The sequence below is a fragment of the Anser cygnoides genome, chromosome Z (assembly GCF_040182565.1).
Source record: "Anser cygnoides isolate HZ-2024a breed goose chromosome Z, Taihu_goose_T2T_genome, whole genome shotgun sequence".
Classification (NCBI taxonomy): domain Eukaryota; kingdom Metazoa; phylum Chordata; class Aves; order Anseriformes; family Anatidae; genus Anser; species Anser cygnoides.
This window is the reverse complement of record NC_089912.1, coordinates 79,292,197-79,298,535: the sequence shown is the minus strand read 5'-3', so window position 1 is coordinate 79,298,535 and position 6,339 is coordinate 79,292,197. Positions and strand designations below refer to the sequence as shown.

The following is a 6,339-nucleotide window of genomic DNA, read 5'->3' as shown; positions in this document are numbered from 1 at the left end:
AGAACTTAGTGACATAGTTTAATGGTGGACTTGGTAGGGAGTAGATTGGATCTTAGAGCTCTTTTCCAACCTAAATGATTCTATGATTCTATGAGTCTAAGTCTGTGGCTGAAACCCACCTCTGTGCTCTTCCACACTGGAGGGAAAGGATGACTTCCACCTGGACTTCAATGGGCTTGAGAGGTGGGCCTGTGTGAACATGATGTTCAACAAGGCAAAGTGCAAGTTCCTGCTACTGGGTCAGGGCAACCCCAAGCACTAATACAGGCTGGGTGGAGAATGGATTGAGAGCAGTCCTGCAGAGAAGCACCTGGGGGTGTTGGCTGATGAGAAGCTCAACATGAGCCAGCCATGTGAGCTTGCAGCCCAGAAAGCCAACTGTATCCTGGGCTGCACCAAGAGAAGCGTGGCCAGCAGGATGAGAGAGGTGATTCCCATCCCCCCCCCCCCCCCCGGCTCTGCTCTTGAGACCTGGAGTGTTGCATTCAGCTCTGGGGCCCCCACTATAAGGAGGACATGGATCTATCAGAGTGAATCCAGAGGGCCAAGAGGATGATCAGAGGGCTGGAACACCTTTCCTGTGACGACAGGCTTGGAAAGTTGAGGTTATTCAGCTTGGAGAAAAAAAAGGCCAGCTTGAATGGGGCTTTGGGCAGCTAGATCTATTGGGAGGTGTCCTTGCCCATGGTGTAGCTAGATGATCTTTAAGGTCCCTTCCAACCCAAACCATTCTGTCATTCTGTGGTTCTTTGTTTCTATGATTCTATGATCTGTGCTGTTAATGAGCTGCTAGGTTCTTTCAGATCCAAGCTCCGGTGTATGTGTTTCAGTAGAGAGGCAATGTACCTAAATGTAAACATATTTACAATTTGACTGTGTTTCTGGGCTGGACATGTCCACTCCCATCTCTCTATGTGTGTCCTGCTTTCCAGTCACATATGCTGCCAGCTGTTGAATGTTCTGTGAGTCAGCCTAACACTCACCTGGGTGTTTTGTTTTGCCACAGCAAACTCCAGTAGACAAACCATGTGAGAGAAACAGCGCAATCTCTGATTGCCAGAGCCATGGTAGCAAGAGTCCTAATGTGACTGTAACACGGAAGCTGCACCTTTGCATGTAAAACTTGTTCCATCTAGTCTCTGTGGGATTGTTACACTGGTTGAGAAGCACAGGTATGCTAATAAAGTTATGTCAGTATTTGGAGTACTTTACCAGCACAGTCTGTTGGTAGCATGCTCATCATATGGATTAAACCTTATTCCTTTGTTTGTTCTGAAGGTGTCAATAATATACAGTAATGGGCATTAATGAGCACCTCTGTAATGAGGCAATATGACAAAATGTGGGAGGAGAAGAAAAGCATACATGTGAGCAGTCTGCATTTAGGAGTTAAGAGAAATGACCCAGTAGGACAGCAACTCTCATCTCTATTGGTTGGTCACCTCCAGGTAAGGCAGCCCCCAAAATATGTCCATTATGTCAGATAGCTCTGTGTGAACTGTGGCACAGGGGGATGCTGTTCATAATTTATGGCAGTAATAAAGACCAATGTATAATTATTCCTAAGGTTGGCAAAATTTTAACTGTCAAGCATTGCATCCATCAAATGACAAGTGCTCTGGCTGAGAACAAGCATTAGCTGTGAGAGAATGTCTACCTATTGCAGTTACCAGCTATGTTTGGTTCAGTTCTGGGAACTGAATGTTCAGCATGTTTGAGAATGAACTTTTAGTGCAGTTTACTTGCTTCACCCCACATTACAGTGCTTGTCAGCTCTCTGGTCATGCAGAGGAAGAAACCAGTGCATGGAGGTATTTCTGCAGTGAGGGACACCATCAACATTCAGTTTTTCTCTACATTGGGTCTGAATTCAGGGTATTAAGTATCTCTGGTGCTGTGTCTTAGGAGCAGGGTCTGTACTTCCTCTGGCTGAATGTCTGTGATGGCGACTGCTGTACCACTCAATCCACTGTGTGATGTAGGGAAGTAGAGACAACTTGCATTAGTCCTGGCTGGGTCTGTATTTCTGAGCACTTGGAAAACTACAACAATTTAACATAGGAAAGCAAAGGCTATGCTTCCTCTTTGGAGAGGCTGGTTTGCTGAATAAAAAGAAATGAAGGAAATAATTATACATAACACAAATAAAAATAAATAAAAGATGCAATAGATAGAGGGAGTTTCCTGAAGGCTCTCCTATGTCATTCATTCATTTACAAAAGACAGGGGTGGGATATGAAGAAAACACAAGAAGCAATAGATGAGTCAAATGTCACTGTGGGCTAGGAAGAGAACACCATGCTCTAGTGCTCACTGGCATTTGGCTGGCAGTGACTCAGGACCAGAGTATACTTACAGATTGACATGCCATGACCCCCTGACATTTCGTCTTGAAACTCCAGTCAAGCAAATCTGTTTCTTTTTCTGTGAGTGGATGAATGCAGTAACATACTTTACAGTGTAAAAATATTGGGGGAAGGACACTAATTCATAATGTGTTGGGTGCAAGTGATGCTGTATCCCATTCAAATTACTTTTTAGGTTAAAATCAGTAATGTGTCCCATTTAACTTTGGGTGTACATCATGCGCCAACTGGAAATGCCAGAGGTGGCTGTATTGTGGTGATGCTATTTGTAAGCTGGCATGGAAGGTGCCATTCCTGTGATGGTAAAATAGAACTCTAAAATGAAATTATGAAACTACTCTGTCATAGTTTATGAATACTGTGTTGTATATACAGGGCTGGTTACCTGGGAGCTTCCCATGTGACTACATGTGGTTTAATTGGTAGAGTCAAGGAGCAGACAGTGAAAGACAACAATATCTGCCCATACTGCACCCCATAGTAACTGTCTGAGCTACTGCTGGACTGTGGGGAGGTAGCTGAGCCTGAGGAGCCTCATTCAGCTCCTGCAGCCCACCTGTGAGGGTTTTGGTTAGCAGGGTCAGCCATGGAGGGCATGATGGCATGCTCCAAGGTGACTTGTGGTCAGCTGCTTGTCAGGGAGCTGTTTGGAGCAGTGTTTCTGAAGAGTGCATGTGGATTTGCTCTGATTTGCTATTGAAGGATGTAGAGCTGTCTTCAGCATAGATAAACTCAGCCCAGAGAGAGCTCTGAGGAGTTAAATTCTGTAGAAGTAGCCAAGAATGTGCTGAAGAAGGGCAGACAGCAAAAGAGAGAAAAGAGAAGCTAGTCCCTCCTACAGCTACCTTCACTCTAGTAATGCCATGTTTTCACTTTGGAATCTCTGGTTGGCCTTGGTTTGGCAGGTAGGGAAGATCCTGGCTCTACTGACATAATGACATGGGACATTATGGAGCAGAGCTAGCACTACCAGAACTGGGGAAATTGCAATGCCTGACTCTGCTGCTAAGGCCACAGTTTCCACTGCCTTCCACTCAAATCAAGATAGCGGGGCTTTGGATAAGAGAGATGTCAGGAACACTGTTGTTTCAAGATCCTTTTCTCTGTCATGTGGAGTTTAAGTTTAAACAATATTTAGTATGAGTACCAACCATGGAGTCACTTGTTATCACTGGACACCCAAAGATGCTGAACCAGACCCACCAGACATGGTTGGGGAAAAAGGTGACCATTTTCCTGAGGACCATTTTGGGGGACTTCTCTACTTAATGGGGTCACCATCCTGTGCACTGAGCTACACATGTATCTCATGTTAGCTAATACTTAGTTTCTCTTAGCAGGAACTCACAGTGCCTTTGTGTTGGCTAGGACATTCCCTCTTCAAAGGAGAGCAAGCTCCTCCCAGTCACTTTGCACTTGGACAGGGAGATGAGACGCACATCTCTGCATTGTTACCTAAACATCCTATATGATCAGATAGATGATACAGTGGGAAGCTTAGTATGTCTAGCCTAGTAGCCTCCCTCCTTCCTCCCAGAGCACCCTCCTCTCCGTCATTCACACAAGGATCCACAACTGCGTCATTTAAGTCGTAGGTGCCAGTGCTTCCTTGGCTCTCCATGCAGGGTGTTCCCACAGAGCAGGGACTTCACTGTAAATTTGCACCCCCACTTTTGCATATTAACTTCCTAGCTGCAGAAGACTTGCGGTATGTGTACCATACTCAGTACCATATCTGTGGAGAAAGGGCACAAAGCATGATGGGGGAGTGTGGCTTCTCAGACAACAGTCAGAGAGTAATGTACCAGCCAAGCTGTCTGTCCAAGGTGGTAGTATTGGTGATATTCAGGAGCTGGTCGAGCATGCTGTTCGTCAGCTGCAGCTCAAGGGGAACGAATTTCAAATATAGAATCATATTTTCTCCAAAACATCAAAACAGGGCCGGTACTGTGATTAAATGCTCCCTCTTCTGTTTTCAGTGGATATTGCACGTTCTCTTCAACGTAGACAAGTGTGAAAGATTTAATTCACTTTTCTGTCCAGATAGTTTTGCAAATCTCCATTTCAAAACACACAGATCTGATGCTAGAGAGGGAGAAGAACTTAACAGCTGAAATTAAATATCCCTGCTAAGCCTGGGATCAGGAAAGAGGATTGCTAAGGAGAGATAAAGGGCTCCTGAAGGGTAACTTTGGAAGCAGGACATTGTCATAGTGTCTTCCAGTCTCCGTCTTTTTTTTTTTTCTTTTCTTTTTTAATCTAAAACACTGTTAAACTGAACTCTTCTGAGTGTAATTTTATCTGAACAAGAGGAAGTCTTGTAATCCTCAGCTTTCTGAACTAGTATGACATGCAGAAGTTTATTACCAATAATAGCTGTTTTGTTTGTTTATTTGTTTGTTTGTTTACTTTATTTTCACAGCTTCTGAGCCCATGTGAATTTTGTTCCTCATGGAAATGTTGCTTCACCTGCAAGTCTGACTGTAATTTAATGCATGTTTACCATGGTCATTGTAGCTACTCTGTGCAAATATCTCTGTGTTGGTGAAGGTGGTAACTCAGGCTGCTTCACAAGTGGAGAGTGATCCTAAGTAACAAATAAAAATATTTCGTAGGTAAGAAATGAGTCTCCTCCACCCTTTAAACAGAGTCCCATTTGTACATTTTTACCAGTCTTCCATCTTTTTCAGGGAGGAATTGTAACATTCTTACAAGGTAATGCAAGCATGCTTCTGTTTGGTATTAAGGTCAGGACTGGGGCTGGGATGTAGCTTTGGAGTGGCAACACACCTTGTCAGATGAGCCAATGACTGCTGAGAGTGCTGGACCTGTCCTGTAAGTGGGGCTGCATCATAAGAGGAAATGGTGGGAGCATCATCTTCTCATTTTACGTTAAATTTCTCTTCATAGTAAACAAGAACAAAGAATGGGGAATACCTGGTCTCAGTACCCTGATGAAAATCTACATGTTTTGTCATATCATTATTTAGGAGCTTTCCATGGGCCAGTAACATCCATAATTTCAATAGTTGGAAGTTGTTGTGAACTTGCTCTGGGAGTGTCATAATTTTATTTAGGTAACCATTTGACTAAGAGACATCAATGCCTGTTATACTCACTGTCTCAATGACCAGTGGAAGGTGGAAAGTACACACGGAATTAGTAAAGATACCATAATTAGAGTGCTAGAGAACTATGGCAAGCACTGTTTTCTGCCGTACTTCTGCCACAGTATAACTCCAAGGAGATGTAAGAGTCCCAGGTGTTCACTACTGCTTCTTGCTATCTGAAAACAGGAATACTTACATTTTTGTACCAAAATGAACATACTTGAATACCTAGCTCAACACAATGGAAAAAGCTGGTAGCATGTACTTGCCCCTCAAGAACCTGACAGTTATTTGGATCTGGTGAGTGAACTCATGAAATGGGAATTCTCTAGAATCAGAGAGCAAGGAAGGGTGGTGATATTGTCAATTTTTAATCCATAGATGACAGTGCTCTGTATTATCATCAGAAGTATGTATGAAATTTCATTTAGTAGCAGTCTTTATATTTGTGTCAGCAGATTTGTCCTGTCTTCTCTGGAAATACCAGTGGGATGTTCATTTTTTTTAAGAACCTTTAAGCAATGCCAGAAGAGTAATTTTGGAAAAGTCTTTAAATAAAAGCAAAACTGCATTTCACTCTAAAATCAAGGGCACGGGGGGGGGGGGGGGGGGGGGGTTAAAAAAATATTTGCCGAGAAAATAAAAGCTTAAATTAAAAAATGCTGCAGAGCATGTCAGTCATTGGCATTCCCCTTTTCATTGCTCAGGGACTTTGGTCAAATATCTGAAAAGCAAATAACAGAAATTCATACAGTTCTGATTATGAACAAATTCCTTTTCACTGAGATGTATGTCTCTCACAAGTATGATATAAATGTTATTACACTCTTATGGATAATGAATGTAGAAAGCTCACACGAATA

The 6,339-nt window shown here is 43.0% G+C and overlaps 1 long non-coding RNA gene across 1 annotated transcript; it reads left to right on the top strand.

Annotated features, from left to right (window-relative positions):
- The first annotated feature begins 581 nt into the window (after positions 1-581).
- On the top strand, positions 582-6,053 carry LOC106042101 (uncharacterized). Its single transcript, XR_001210915.3, has 3 exons — positions 582-1,172; positions 1,279-1,448; positions 4,789-6,053. It is a non-coding gene; the product is annotated as an uncharacterized lncRNA (long non-coding RNA).
- Positions 6,054-6,339: the final 286 nt, after the last annotated feature.